Source organism: Lontra canadensis, unplaced genomic scaffold (genome assembly GCF_010015895.1).
Source record: "Lontra canadensis isolate GAN:19392208 unplaced genomic scaffold, GSC_riverotter_1.0 scaffold2, whole genome shotgun sequence".
Taxonomy (NCBI): domain Eukaryota; kingdom Metazoa; phylum Chordata; class Mammalia; order Carnivora; family Mustelidae; genus Lontra; species Lontra canadensis.
Genome location: NW_022630996.1, coordinates 6,325,888 through 6,341,896, shown reverse-complemented (window position 1 = coordinate 6,341,896; position 16,009 = coordinate 6,325,888). Strand labels below are relative to the sequence as shown.

Sequence of the window (16,009 nt, the reverse complement as noted above, 5' to 3'; positions counted from 1 at the left end):
CAGCAGTCTCACTTCTGGATATTTACTCAAAGAATACAAAAACACTAATTCAAAGGATACATACATCCCTACATTTATGGCAATATTATTTACAACAGCCAAAATATGGAAGCAGTGGTCATTAATTGGTGAATAGATAAAGAAGAAGATAAATAATGAAATATTGCTGAGCCATAAAAAATAATGAAATCTTGCCATTTACAACAACATGCTTTGAGCTAGAGAGTACAATGCTAAGCGAAATAAGTCAGTCAGAGAAAGACAAATACCATCTGATTTCATTCATAATGTGGAATTTAAGAAAAAAAAAAGTGAGCAAAGACGGGGGAGGGGGGAAGAGAGAAAGACAAACCAAGGAACAGACTCTTAACTACAGAGAACTGATGGTCACCAAAGAGGAGGTGGGTAAGGGGATGGATGAAATAGGTGATGGGGATTAAGGAGTGCACTTGTCATGATGAGCACTGGGTGATTAAAATTTTAAAAATATTCTGGACTTAGATAATAGTAATGATTGCATAACTTCATGAATATGCTAAAACCATTGAATTGTACACTTCAAAATGGTGAATATTATAGTAAGTTGACTAAAACATTACAAAATAAATGTCTATAGAAAATGTCAAAAATTCATTATGTATATGAATCTGGAGCCCATGAAAAAGGTCAGACTAGAGATATAAATTTAGGAGAGATTGAAATATTGATGGTATATAAAGTATTGAGTATGTGTTTCTGTTTGCAGATATGACTGAATATGAGGAAAATCCTATGGACTCCACAGAACAATCACTAAAACTTAGAATTGAATTTAATAATGTCCCAGGATATAGATCATATACAAAAATCTATTCTATATTTATATGCTACAGCAAGCAATAGAAAATGAAATTAAAACACTATTTTATAATTTTTGAAAACACAAAATACTTAGAAATAAATTTAACAAAAGGTGTATAAAACCTCTACACTGAAAATTATAAAACAATGTTGAGAGAAATGAAACAAAATCTAAATCAGTGAAGAAATACACCATGTTCGTGGTGCGGAAAGTAAGAAATTTATGTATTGGTATCTGCCCCCAGTTCCTGACACAGGTTCCTGAAACACTTGTTAATAGGGAAGGTAGGAGAATCTTTTTCTAACTTTTAGTCTTTGGCCCCAATTTTGGGCACAGAGCTCCTAAAACCTTTGTAATTTCCCAAGTGATAAGAGTACTAGAAAGAGCTTTTGTTCTAATATTTAGTCTCTGACCCCAGTTCCTGACATAGGGATCAACAAATAGATGATTAGAACTGGAGAGATACCCTAGAAACAGACTCCTATATAGTCATTTGATTTTCAACAAAGATGCCAAAGCAATCTAATACAGAAAGGAAAATCTTTTCAACAAATTATGCTAGAACAAATAAATATCAGTATGGGGAAAAAATGAACCTTAACACCTATCTCACATCATACACAAAAATTAATTCTGGACCTGTCATGGACCCAACATAAAACTAAATCCATGAAGCATCTGAAAAGATAGGAAAATACCTTTGTGATTTGTAGGTAAGCAAGGTTTCTTAGAATACAGGCTCATCCAGCCATAGAAAAAATAGGTTAGAAAGGGAGAGAGATCGCACAAAGGGTACAAACTATTAGTTATAAGATGAGTAAGTTCTGGAGATGTAATGTACAGCACGGTGACCAAGGTTAATTATCCTGTATTAAGTAGAAATTCTGGAGATGAAACATATACTAACTGAAATGAGAATTTCACTCGACGAGCTCAACCATCAGATTGGAGCATGAAGAAGAATCATGAACTTTAAAGTTAGCTAAATTGAGATTATTCAGTGTGAGGAATAGAAAGGGAAAAAAGAAAAAAAAAGAATGAAGAAAGGCGGACAGAGCACCAGAGAGGACTCCACTGAACAAGCAGGAATGCGTGAAACCGAATTGAATGTGCCAATGAAGTTGTTTTGTGGTTGCAGGTTTGCAGAGTCTGGTACCCTCAGTATGGAGCCATGCGGGCACATTGAAGGTCTGAAGGCGGAGGCCTCTAGAAGCACACTGCTTGGGTCTGCACCACAGCCCCACCCCAGCTGTGACTCGCCTTGGTTTCCTCATTTGTAATACAGTGAATAATAACAATCCTACCTCTTGGGAAGGAATGCTGCGAAGGTGCAATGAGAGAATCCACACGAAGTTCTGAGCGTAGCGCGAGATAGATGTTAGTTATTATCAAGTTTGTTGACTAAAGACTTGCACCAGAAAATCTCCCCCTGGGTATGGTATATTCACGCCCAGGTACTCTGGGGCTAAGTAAGTTTAGCCTCGAAAGGCCTTTCTTCTCTCTGATCTAGCAAATCACAGAAATAGATGGGGATGGTTAAGTGGATGGCAGACAGTGGTTTGCAGGACTTATGCAGAATGAACTAAGAGCATTTGAAGTCCTATTGTCCTTTTCCCAACCAGTGTGTTTCTCTCTGTCTGCCTCCCTGTGTCTTATTTTTCTTTTTGAAGGTACCTTTTTCTTGTTCTAGTATTTGCCTCGAATCTCTTTCTTTACTTTTCTACACCCCTGCCCGCACCTTTTAAAATTGTGAAATGCTACCAACACAGAGAAAATTAGAATAATAAATCACCAGGGTACCCATGGCCAGGTTTTATCAAATATTGCCATTTTACCTATTTGCACACACTTATGTACATACACACACACACACACACATCCACGAAAGAGATAGAATTATTTGGCAATTTTAAAAAATTTATATAAATGATATCATATGGTATTATTTACTTTGTAACTTGCCTTTTTAGGTCAACATTGTGTTTTTGAGATTTTAGGTGTTGATTTATGAAGCTCTACTTCATCCATTTTAATTGTCATATGAATATAATGACATTTTTCTATTTATCCTTTAGTTGATAGGCATTTAAGTCTCCCCTTTTCTTTTTTTCCTCTGTAACAAGCAATGCTGCAATGAATATGGTTGTCCACATCTCCTATGTACAAGTGCAAGGGATCCTTGGACTCCGTGGACCACACATTAAATAGCAAGGGTCAAGGGTTTATATCTAGAAGTGGAATTGTTTTGCCCGTCTTCAACTATGCTAGCATTTTCCAAGTGGTTCCTCAAAGTGGTTGCACCAACTTACCCTTCACCAGAGATGTATAAAAATACACGTTCTGTAGGCATCTGGGTGGCTCATTCGGTTAGCCTCTGACTTGATTTCAGCTCAGGTCATGACCTCAGGGTCACGATCGAGCCACATGTTTGGCTCTGCACTCAGTGGGGAGTCGGCTTAGGATTTTCTCTCTCTCCCTCTCCCTCTGCTCTTCCCCTCTCTCTAAAAAGGAAAAAAAAAGAAATGTTAAAAAAAAGTTTTTCTACTTCTTTGCCAATAATCCATAAGATCAGATATTACAATTTCTGCCCACTTGATGAACATGAAAGCGTATCTCACGATTTTCGCGTCATTTTCCTGGTTATTTGTATTAAACATATGAATTTACTAGGTTTCAACATGTAGATTTAGGGGTGCCTGAATGGCTTAGTCAGTTAAGCATTTGGTTCCTGGTGTCACCTCTGGTCATGATCTCAGGGTCCCAAGATCTAGCCTCGAGTTGGGCTCCCTGCTCAGTGGGGAGTCTGAGGATTCTCTCCTTCTGCCCTTCCCCGCAACAATCTCCCCCCCCAAATAAATAAATAAATCCTTTTTAAAAATGTAGATTTATTACTTTGTTTTCATACAAGTTGCTGGGTAAGTTGTCCTGGGCTGGTCCTTAATAGCTACTTAATAATGCCATCTAGGACTCCGGCTTAGCTTGCTCACTCTTTCTTCCTTTCTTCTTTTGTTCTTTCCTTAAGATCTATTTATTTATTTATTTATTTGAGAGAGAGAGAGAGAGAGAGAGAGAGTGCACTGGTGGGGGGCGGAGAGGGGCAGAAGGAGAAGGGGAGGGAGAAGGAGAGAAGCAAATTCCCTACCAGACAAAGAGCCTTTGCGGGGCTTGATCTCACAACCCTCCTTGCACCCGGATGGTAGAAAGCTACCTATCATCAGCAACAGGGAATTTAAGGCCAAAAAAGGATGTTAAAAAAAAAAAAAAACAAAAAACAACTTACTTCTTCACCGTTTTACTACCCTAGCCCAATCTCTTTTGTCTTGTCAATTCTTCACAAATACATTATTTCTTTGCCCAAAAAATATAAAAGCTTCTTGCTCTGATCACTTCTTCGAATCTTCTATCTTTGTGGGGCTCCTGTATGTATGTACATAATTCGATTTATTTTTCTCCAACTAATCTTTTTACTGGGGCGGGGGGTGGGTGTCTCTACCAAGAACCTGGAAAGTTAAAGGGAAAATTATTTTCCTCCCCTGCAATGGTCACCTTAGTATCAAAGATGACCAGAAATAGCTTTGCAGCTTCTATAGTACAGTAGGCAAAATACACAGGGGTTCGAGGTTGAGACTGGGTCACACTACCTTCATTTGCTACCTCACACGTTTCTGTACACACCCTTCTTTCCCTTACATGGAGCATGTTTGCCTCATCTGAAGAAGACAACCACAAAGTTTATCCATGGACCTTGCCCAGCTTGACATCCTAGACATCTCTGGAGGAATTCCACCCTCTCCATTAGGTATGCACTTGGTTCATAGTCCTACAACCCATAAGCTTAAAGACAAGTTGCTCATGATCAGAACATCTAATATACAATGGTGGGGAACACCAGGGTAACTATAGTGAAAACTCCCAGTCAGCGAAGGGGGAGAATAGGAAATTATAGCAGTTACTGATCTTTAAAAAATTATTAAATCCTGCTAGACAATTACTAAGTCTTACTAGACAGGAGCAGTGAGGATTCCCTGCCCTGGTGGAAAAGAAATTTCCTGGATGAGCCAGTCTGGCAGCCATCGGTCTTCACCCTGAGATAAACCCATACCCATGATCCCCTCCATCATTGGAGATTAAACCCTCCTCTTCCTGCTAGTGCTGTTTGGGAGCCCAGAGATTGCTTTAGGGTTCAACAGCCCTAGGCTGTACCATGCTTTGGATTTTGTTTGTTTATTTTCTTTGTTTTTTTTAATAAACACAGTTCTCTCTTAAACCTAGGAGTTTTTGTTTTTGTTTTTGTTTTTTTGGATTATCTTTTTCCAGTTAATTCTTCCGGCAAGTAAACACAGCCAAGACTTTTTCTAGATAGTCTTTGGACCTGAGAATTTTTGGCTCTTAGGCGGGCCTTAGTGCTCTGCCAATCCCCCACTCCCAGAAATTAATGGCCCTAGCCTTGAGGCAATGCTTAAGAATAGGCAGGAAGACAACACCCTTAATCCCATCTTCTTCCACGGGCATTCCTTCTTCGTTAGGGGGAGCATTCTAAAAGTGAAGGTACTGAATAAAGCTCTGGACACCCAGGCTTCTGTTTTGCTGGGCCTGTTGTTTCACAAGCCCCTTCTCTCTGGACCTGAGGGTGAGGGCTGGGACTGAAACAGTAGACTGTCAGTCTCACCAGGCACCCCTGTCCAGGACTGCAGGCTTAAGACCACAGAGCCTCTCTTAGCCCTGCAGTCATCCAAATTCCCTTCCCCTTCTGTGTGCATACCGGCTTGTTTGAGTCTCAGATAGCACGTCTTTCGTGGACCTCTGCTCCAAGTGGCAAGACTCAGAGCAAAAGCTGAGGTCTTACAGTGCCCCAAATGCCTGCATGTTCTCATTTCCTTCCCCACCACACACTTTTCAATGACTTTTTACTATCCTCCTCTTTTTGTCTCCTTTTTCTTTCGTGAACACTCTTAGGATGCTCTTGCTTGGGCAGTGTCACCCAGGTAGCCTCATGGTTCCCTCTCTCACTTCCTCTGGACCCTTGCTTACCTGTCACATTTCTGACCGCCTCACATAAAAGGAAATCCCATCCTTGGAAATTCCTGTCTCCCTTACTCTTTGCGATTTTTCCCCTACAATCCTTTACAGGTTCACATTGCACATTATGTGTTTCTTATCTGTTCCCCCACTAGAATACACACTCCGTGAAAGCAGGGACTTTTTTCCCTTTTACTCGCTACTGTATCTCATGTTTCTAGAACAATGTCTGGCATGTGGTAGTGGTAATAGTAGAAATTCATACTAACTTTAAAAAAAGAAAAAAACTCTGCATATGTCAGCGTTCTGAAAGTTCCTTGTAATTCACCAGCAGACAAAAGATGCGGTTAGCATGTAGTATATATTCCAAGGTGTGACAGGTGGCATTCTACCCCAGTGTTTCATCACCACACATCACTTCACCACACACAGATGTGACCAGCTTTTCAGTCTAAAATGGTTCTTGATTCCTTGGTACCTTCTAGTCTACTTCTGCTTAACTAATTCCATAATTTTCTTTCTTTCTTTTTTTTTTTTTCAGCTTCTCATTTCTGATAAAATTCAACATTAGTTAGGAACATTTTCAGCTGCAGGTAACCAAACACTTCAGTGTGGCTGTTAATGAGATGGAGGACTATTTGTCACAGGAAGTTTGGAGATAGGTGGGGAGTCCAGGCGTGGTAGCATGCACTCTCTGTGTCCAGGCTTCTTCCATGTTGCCACATTTTTCTTAGTGTTTAAACCTGTATCCCCATGATGGTTGCCTATTAGACACAATATAGTCACTGCATTTGTATCCTTTAGACCCATGTTATAAGTAGGAAGAAAGAAAAGAGGGCATTAGCTGTCTCATTAATGGAAAAAATTTTCAAGAAATCTCCAGTATTTTAATTTTTGTCTGCATGGACAGAACTAATGCCACATGGTCAGTTCAGTATGCAAGGAGATCTGAGAAAGTGAATATTTTTAGCTAGAAACATTGCTACATGAAACAAAATCTGGGGTCTGTCAATAAGGAAGAAGAAGAGAATAGTTATTAGGTAAACCACAGAAAAGTGTCATTGTTTTCCTCCTGTGTGAATTGCTGTTTGCACATTTTGTCTGTTTTTAATTGGGTTATTTATCATCATCTCATTAATTTTTAGGGGTCCATTTTGTAATTAGGATAATTCTTTGTTGATTTTGTGCATAACAACTAGTTTCTAACATTCACTAATTCATTCTTTTTGAAATAAGATGTGGTAAAATAAACATAAAATGTACCATCTTACCTATTTTTTTAAGGATTTTATTTATTTATTTGACAGAGATCACAAGTAGGCAGAGAGGCAGGCAGAAAGAGGGGGAAGGAGGCTCCCTGCCAAGCAGAGAGCACAATGCGGGGCTGGACCCCAGGACCCTGAGACCATTACCTGAGCTGAAGGCAGAGGCTTAACCCACTGAGCCACCCAGGTGCCCTTACCATCTTAATTATTTTTAAGTGTACAATCCAGTGGCATTTGGTACAACCACACTGTTGTTACTACCCATCCACAGAACTCTTTTAATCTTGCAAAATGGAAACTTGGTGCCTATTAAGTAGTAACTCTCCATGAATTCATCATCCATTCTTTTCTTTTCTTTTTTTTTTTTTTTTAAGTAAGCAGTAGGCCCAAAATGGGTCTTGAACTCAAGACCCAAAGATCAAGAATCACATGCTCTACTGACTGAGCCTGCCAGGCACCCCCATCATTCATTCATTCTTACATTTATTCACTGGAATTAGAAAGCTGTTTGTTACCACAGTACAGCATAGCCTATTCTGACTAACATGGGTGGCAAGAGTAAAAGCAGAGACCAGATACAGAGCTATTTTAATAGTTGAGATGATAGCTGGAAGAAGCTAGAATAATGGGATTTATGATAAGTTCTGAATTCCTCAGAGACTGGATGTGGAGTTCACTGAGGGTGGCTCACAGGACTTTGGCTTGAAGAACTGGCAGTATTATCAGCTGAGAGAGGACATAGTAACTGTGTAGGAGACTCTTTGGTTGCCTAATCCAAGGAGAAAAGATCCGCTTTCTCCTTAGTAACAGAAGCCTGCATTTTCGCCAAATGTATTACTGTCCAGAGTAAAAGTCTGCAGTTTTTCGGCATTCCTTGCAGCTACTTAAGGCCATGTCATTAAGGCCAGTGAAAGCTAAGTGAACATATTTTGTGGAATTTCTAGTTGTTTCCTTCCTTCCTTCCTTCCTTCCTTCCTTCCTTCCTTCCTCTTTCTTTTCTTTCTTTCTTTCCTTTTCTTTCTTTCTGAGTTTCTAGTTCTTTAAATGGAGGGGACTACGACCCTCTCCTGTCCTTTCTTCTTCCTGCTTCCTAAATCTTGAGCAATCTTCATGGACCAAGGGACCATGCATGCAAACAGCAAAACACCAAGAGAGACGGAGCTGTGGAACTATCCTATGAGTGAAAAATAAACATCCGTGTTGCTTAAACCACTTGCATAACTGAAAGTTTGTGCCTCTTGACCAGCATCTCTCCGTTTTCCTCCTCCCCCAGCCCCTGGCAACCATCATCTACTCTCTATTTCTATGAATTCGACTATTTGCGATTCCATTCTTCTGCTATCGCAGTTCCCTCTGGCTGAGGCATTTCTCAGTGTGGGGCAAAGGGTTTCCAAGTTGACATGACTCAACTCTTATTATTTCTACCCAACTTAGGTCTGCGGTCACCTTCCTCAGCTCCCTAGTTCGGGTGGGGGTGGGGGGGGGTGCCTTCCTCTGGGCTCCATGGCAATAACACCCTGCAGATATCTCTAACCATAAGGTTTGTTGGCTGTTTGCCGATGTCTCCCCCTAAAGATTCAGTCATGTCTTAGCATGAGAAGTATTCAGTAATATTCACTGAACTTAGAGATGAGGTACTGAGGGTAACAGAGCATTTCCCCAAGCTTAGTATGTGGAGGAGCCAGGAGTAGAACCCTGCCCTTTGACTGCCAATCCCAAATTATTTCACTACATTATGCTGGAGGTTTCTGTCTCTATCCCCACAGAAGTCCCCACTGTCAGGCATTTGTGTGATTTTGTTTTGAAGCTGGTGTGTAACTTCACGTGACCAGTACATTGAACAAGCAGACCTTATGGGAATGTAATCGGAGAGCATCTTTATTTTTGCCTCCCACTAGTCCTCTCCTCCAGCTAAGGCCATCTGTAGATGGAAAAGCCTTCTTCACTGTCTGCTTTACCCCTCCCCTCCATCTTGCTAAGCAAGGTTCCTGGGCTCTCTGACTTTGAAGTTGGTGGGGAAAAAAGGAAAAACTGAGCTGAAAAGCAGGGCTGGCAGGAAGGCACTTGCCTCCCATGCAGAATTTAAAGGGGCTCAGTAATCAATATAAGTATTGATGCAGTATTGTTAAAAGTCTCATGCAAAAAGAATCCAGGGTGAACAACATACCAAAAATGTAAATAAAGACAGGCTATCATTTTTTGTTTGTTTTATGACCTTGAGTTATTGTGCAATGGGAACAGTGTTTCTAATCAGCCTGTAGTTCAAGGGCCACCGGGTCATGGTGTCCCTCTATGGGTATGTTCATGAGACTTTATGGTGGTGTGAGAAATAGATTGGGCATCCTAGGACTTCATATGTGGTCATGGCTTTTGATCGTAGAGCCTTTGTTAGCTTTCAACTTAGTTCAGCATAGGAGAGGATATTTTGGAAAACGTATATAGGGGCATAGGTTTTTTTTTTTCCCTGTGGCCTCGGGCTCCAGTATGGCTTAGCTCGGCACGGCAGGAAATTCAGTTTACCTGTGTGCTGGGAAGAGGGCTTTACAACTCTAGGTTTGGCAGGTGCTGAAAGCTGCCCTTTTTTTCTCATGGGACTCTTCTGGGGTTCTTTGGAGGCAGCCCTCTGGGCACATTTGGTTGCATTTTCTGTGATACAGGAGCCATGTCTTCCATGCACTGGCCAGTTTTCTGTCAGGTTTTTCAGAGGTTTGCTCCATGTAGACTCATGCCTTCTGTTCTTGTCCTTTCCTTCGTATGGTCCACTGGGACAGGAGTTTAAAAAAAGTTTTAGGCTGGCTTTCCACTGAGAGGGCCACAGTGGTCTTTAAAATGCTCAAGCAGGGGCCCCTGGCTGGCTCAGTTGGTGAAGCAACTCATGACCTCGAGGCTGTGAGTTTAAGCTCCACATTGGGTGTGGAGCCTACTTAAAAAGAAAAAAATGCTCAAACATCTTCTGCTCTTACACACTAGGGGAGCCCAGGCCACCCAGAGCAGCCACAGCCTCCCCCTTTACTCCTACCCTCTTTATCTAGCTTCTGGATCTAATGCCAGCCCTTCTCTGACTTGGGGATTTTCCAGGTGGGAGTCAGGCATCAGTCCATCATGTGCCTTCTCTCCTCACTTGATAGAAAGCGAGAGGAACCTTCCACATTTGCCCTGGGAGTGGGAGACTTGCCGCACAGTTTCCTGCAAGTAAATTTTGACAGAAAATTTTTTTTTAATATTTTATTTATTTATTTGACAGACAGAGATCACAAGTAGGCAGAGAGGCAGGCAGAGAGAGAGGAGGAAGCGGGCTCCCTGCAGAGCAGATAGGCTGATGCGGGGATCGATCCCAGGACCCTGGAACCATGACCTGAGTTGAAGGCAGAGGCTTTAACCCACTGAGCCATCCAGGCGCCCCGACAGAAATTCTTTTCATTTTTCAATGATTTGCTCCATTTATACTCTCAGTGCGGAGCAAAGGGTTTCCAAGAGCCATGCCCCCAGCTTTCAGATTCCTACTGAAAAATTCCTTTAGGATGGTCTATCTTGAAACTCCCTTTGGTATCAGATCTCTATAGCTTTGGGGTCTCAGCTGAAAATTCCTTTTAACATTCTGCTACTCTCTCTCTTTTTTTTTTTTTAAAGATTTTATTTATTTATTTGACAGAGAGAGATCACAAGTAGACAGAGAAGCAGGCAGATAGAGAGAGGGAAGCAGACTCCCTGCTGAGCAGGGAGCCCGATGCGGGACTCGATCCCAGGACCCTGAGATCATGACCTGAGCCAAAGGCAGCGGCTTAACCCACTGAGCCACCCAGGCGCCCCCATTCTGCTACTCTCTTAATGAAAAGGCATTCTCTCTGAAGATTTGGACATCGTAAGAGAAAAGAAGTGCTGAATTAAGATTCCACAGCTCTATTCTTTCAATTAGCAATAATCGCGCCTCGGATAAACCTCGTTGGCTACGATACTGCCACTGCGCAAAGCTACCACAGCTCTATTCTTAAACACAGGAATCTGCTGAGGCACCAGGTGGCTCAGTAGGTTAAGTATCTGGCTGTTCAGATATCTGCTCAGTAGGTTAAGTATTTGGTTCAGGTCATGATCTCAAGAGTTGTGAGATCAAGCCCGGCAAAGGGCTCTGTGCTGGGTGTGGCACCACAGCCTCCCCCACTTCTTAAAAAAAAAAAAAAAAGACAGGAGTTGTGGGTTTTTTTCAGATTTTATTTTTATTATTATTTTTTTAATTTTATTTATTTATTTGACAGAGATCACAGGCAGGCAGAGAGGCAGCCAGAGAGAGAGGAAGGGAAGCAGGCTCCCTGCTGAGCAGAGAGCTTGATGCGAGGCTCTATCCCAGGACCCTGGGATCATGACCTGAGCCGAAGGCAGAGGCTTTAACCCACTGAGCCACCCAGGTGTCCCCAGATTTTATTTTTTAAAAGTAATCTCTATGCTCTACGTGAGGCTCAAACTTAAAATCCCAAGATAAGAGTCCCATGCTCTGTGTACTGAGCCAGCTAAGTGCCCCAGGAGTCTGCATTAAAACAACAACAAAAACAGCAACAAAGTATTTCAAACTGGACCCCATGGAGTCCTTGCTAATGGTGTGACAATGGAGTCAATGCTTGGGCCATCACCTGAAGTTTGCTTGAGGCAGGGCCAAATTACTGGTTTCAGATGGGATAGTCATTCATCCAACCTCATTTCCTCTAATACATCCTACTGAGAATGGCTAAAACTCAACAGGTAAAGATCTCAAAGGTGGAAGCAGCTAGGATTTCATTATCAGATCAGATGTTATATGTGAAAGACATAAACTTTGAAGAGCTATTTAAAGGCTCGTTGTTATTATTAATTTTCTCTGGAAATCTAATTCTCTGTATGCAGCGTCAACATACAGGCCAGCCAAGTCTCTAAGTGAGTAATTCACAGATTCAAAATTAGCAGAATTCAATTAAATGAGGTTTGGCTGTAACTGTCTTTATTCTACAAAATGAATATCATGCCACTCTGTTTATATGTTGCTATGGAAGTTAGCAGCCAGGCACAGGTCAATTCATTTGTGTTATTTCTGGTAGCACTCCTTACAAAATTTAGCTTATCTGAGAAAACCCTAATCCTACTAAGTGTTTGTCCTTGAGTCTATTATAAATTGAAGTAGGACAATGCTGCAGAATAAGAAGTTATTTACATTATGTCAGATCAATCTGACATTCATTCATCATGTTAAATATAATTTCTTCCAAGAAGCTTTTGGAGTGTTAATGTGCCTTAATATAAAGCAAAACTCACGAAGGCAGGGACCATGAGTATCTTGCTTACTGCTGTGTCTCCATGACCTAACACAGTGTTAGAACAAAGTAGATACGCAGAAATCATCCGTTCAATGAATGGGTTCATGTATTCAATAATATGTGACAGGCCCAGTGTTTGGTACTGGAATATAAAGAGGAAAAATGAAGTTCCTGCCCTCAAACAGTGTATGGTCCCTGTGGAGGAGACTGACAATTGCCATGCAGAATGGAAACACTTTGGTAGAGTCTGTCTAAGTTGTGTGGGAGTGCAGAGGAGGGAAACGTAACCTAGTCTGGGTGAGGGCGGGCAGAAAGTGGGAGGGCTATGAGAAAGCATCTTGAAGTGTTTGAGAACAAGTAAAACCTAGCCAAATCAGAGTAATAAAGAAGAAATTGCATATTCAAAAGGAAAGAGGCCAAAGTGTGTGTGTTTGTGTATCAGCTCTGCCCTGGGCCCTGGGGCATGAGTGCATGCGTGTGTGTGTGTGAGTGCGTGTGTGACTCTGTCTGTGAAACTGGTGAAAAGGACAGCTGGTGCTCATTCACTTCCCTCCCAGGGCTCCTCCAAGACCCATGGCTCTATTTCCAAATAATGCATGGAGCTTAAACACTTTTTTTTTTAAACATCTGTCTATTCTTTGCCTTGAACCCACTTCCATTCCTCTTCCCCAAATTACTTGATTGTCTTTAATGCTTAGTCTCTACCTGGCCAAGGCTCTTCCTCTTTCCTGTCTCTGTGTGGGTGTAAGCTCCAACTGCTAGTAGTACTTGCTACAAAGACCATCTTTGAGTCAGTCCCAAGGGGGTCATCTGGGAACAGTGAGACTCTCTCACATACAAATGGTGATTTTACCCCCTGCAGTTATTTAGGTAATTGTCTTAATTTTCTATTTTTCTTTGCATTCAAAGATAAAATCTTGATATTCAAATCTTAGTGCTCTCTTTGGGAAAGTCAACCAGGGATATTGTACTGCTAAAACAATGGCTCATGTTATAACAGAGGAATATGAGTTCAGAGACCTGGGCTCCAGTAAATGCAGTACCACTAATTTGCTATATAACCTTGGAAAAGTGGGTTTCTTGTGTTTAAAACAATAGATGGACAAGTACTAGATGCACCCTAAGACAGCCCCATTTGGATTGTTGTCTGGCAGAGAAAAAATATTGGCCTTACAAGAAGGACGAGGGGAAGCACACTATTGATACTGTTGATACTGAACAGAAACCGTAGTAATTGCCATGTGCTTGCTCGTGCTCTCTCTCTCTTTCTCACTGTCTCTTTTTCACACACATAGATGCACACTTGATGGAAACATTTCAGTTAAAGGAAATCAGCTTAACAGAAACCCAGCAGTGGGTGTAAGGTTAGCATTCTCCATAAATGTTTTGTTAATTGTGCAGTTGTAATTAAGTTCTGCTTGAGAAAATTGGTTCTCACGGTGCAACTTGAGAACTTCCTTCATTGCTTATTCACCTCCAAAGCTGCGGGTCTCTAACATCCTATCAGCCACCAATATAGGTTTTTGTCCTAAGGTCCAAAGCACTACATACCACTGATAGATGATATCATCTGCCTGACTTTAGACCAATATGTGATGGAGATTGGTGATTTTTTTTTTAAGAAAAAAAGAACAATCTGTTTATATTTACATCTTGAAGACTATCTTCCCATCTAAAGGAGAGCTAATTACATTGTTTTTCTTCACGGGGGTAGTTGTTTCTGAATTTCTAGCATTGTGTGTGCGTGCATATGTGTGTGTACCTGTCTCAAATAAAGTAACAATTCCAGTTTGGCCACCCCCTAATTGCAGGGATTGCTAAAAAGATTATTATGCATGTTATTGCAGGGAACTCAGCACCCTATAAAGTCATGTGGCAGGAACTAGGGCATTTCTCAATTTACCACATTAACATCGCAATAAACCAACTCGACTCTGTAAACAGCAGGTTGGGAGCACTACCTGGAGGGTGGATTTGTAGGGTCTTCTCAAGAAGTTTTGTTGCTGTGGGAAGGTGGGGAGGTTGCAGATTATTTGTTAATTAATCTTGTTCTTTAGCTCTCCTTTCATTCCTCTTTTTTTTCTTATGAGAAAAGTGATATGTGCTGCATGTAGAATGTAAAAAACATTTAAGTATAAAACAGCAGAAATAAAATAAACTGAAATCCAACCTCTTAGTTACAACCACTGTTAACCTTTAGAAATCCTCCTTTCCAGTCTTTATACTCATGCATTTAAAAAATAGTTATGCCTTGTTTGTTGTTTTTTTTTTTTCCAAGTTTTATTTATTTATTTAAGAGAGAGATCTGAGCAGGGGGGAGAGAGAGGGGCAGAGGCAGAGGGAGAAGCTGACTCCCCACTGAACAGGGAGCCAGATGTGGGGTTGGATCCCAGGACCCCAAGATCATGACCTGAGCCAAAGGCAGACACTTAACCAACTGAGCCACCCAGGAGCCCTTTCTTTTTACACAGTATTACAGCCATTTTTCTTATTTAAACAAATCATTTATAACCATTACTTGTAATGGCTACCTAGTGTGTTATTTATGGAATTTGCCTTAGCAGACCTCTATTAGATTTTAAGTCTCAGTAAAATGCTGCAATGATCATCTTGATTTCAAGATATTTACACATGTTTTGGATTACTTCCTTAGTATAAGTTACTAAAGGTGGAATTACACGTCAAAAATTAGAACATTTTAAAGCTTCTTTAAATACATTGCGAAATTGCTATTCAGAAAAGTTATATTAATTTTTATTCTTACTGCCAACAAAGGATCCATTTCACCACAACGTTATCAGTTGGGGGGGCACTCATATTTCAATACATTTTTGATAAATCAGTAGTAAGCCAAATATCACATATTTGTAGTTTGAATTCTCAGTTATTTGATTTCAGTGAAGTTGATCATTTTACCGAATGTTTATCATCCAACTGGGTGTTCTTTGGAACAAGAAGTATTCTTGTTCTTTGCCCATTGTCTACTGAGAATTTGGAGGGTTTCATTTTACTTGTTTGTATGAGCTCACTTAATCCTTCGTCAGTAATGTTGCAGTTTTCCTCTCAAAAGATTAGCTTGAATTTCAAACCTACATTTATCTTTTTGAAGTTCAGAGGTTTAAAATGTTTGATACAGTTCAACTTCTCTCTCTCTTTTTTTTAAGTGATTTTATTTATTTGTTTGAGAGAAAGAGAGAGTACACAAATGGGAGAAGGGAGAGGGACAAGTATAATCCCACTGAGCTCAGAGTTGAAGTGGGGCTCCATCCCATGACCCAGAGATCCCCAACCCCAGCAGAAACCAAGAGTCTGATGCCCAACCGACTGAGCCATCCAGGCGCCCCACACTTCAACTTTTCAATCTTTTGTTTTCTTTTCTTTTTAAACTTAGAAACTTATCTCCAGTCCAGAGATTTAATAAAGTTTTCCTTCTTTTTTATTGTATATACATATGGTATGTTAAATGCAAAGCACATACCTACCCCAAAGTCTGGTATATATCCATCAGCTCAAGGAAAGCAAAAGTAACAGTTCATTAAAGTTAAAGCTGGTCTTGGGGCGCCTGGGTGGCTCAGTGGGTTGAGCCGCTGCCTTCGGCTCAG

The 16,009-nt window shown here is 40.9% G+C and overlaps 1 pseudogene; it reads right to left on the bottom strand.

The window, feature by feature from the left end:
* Window positions 1-10,949: 10,949 nt before the first annotated feature.
* On the bottom strand, window positions 10,950-11,098 carry LOC116879044 (annotated as a pseudogene).
* Window positions 11,099-16,009: the final 4,911 nt, after the last annotated feature.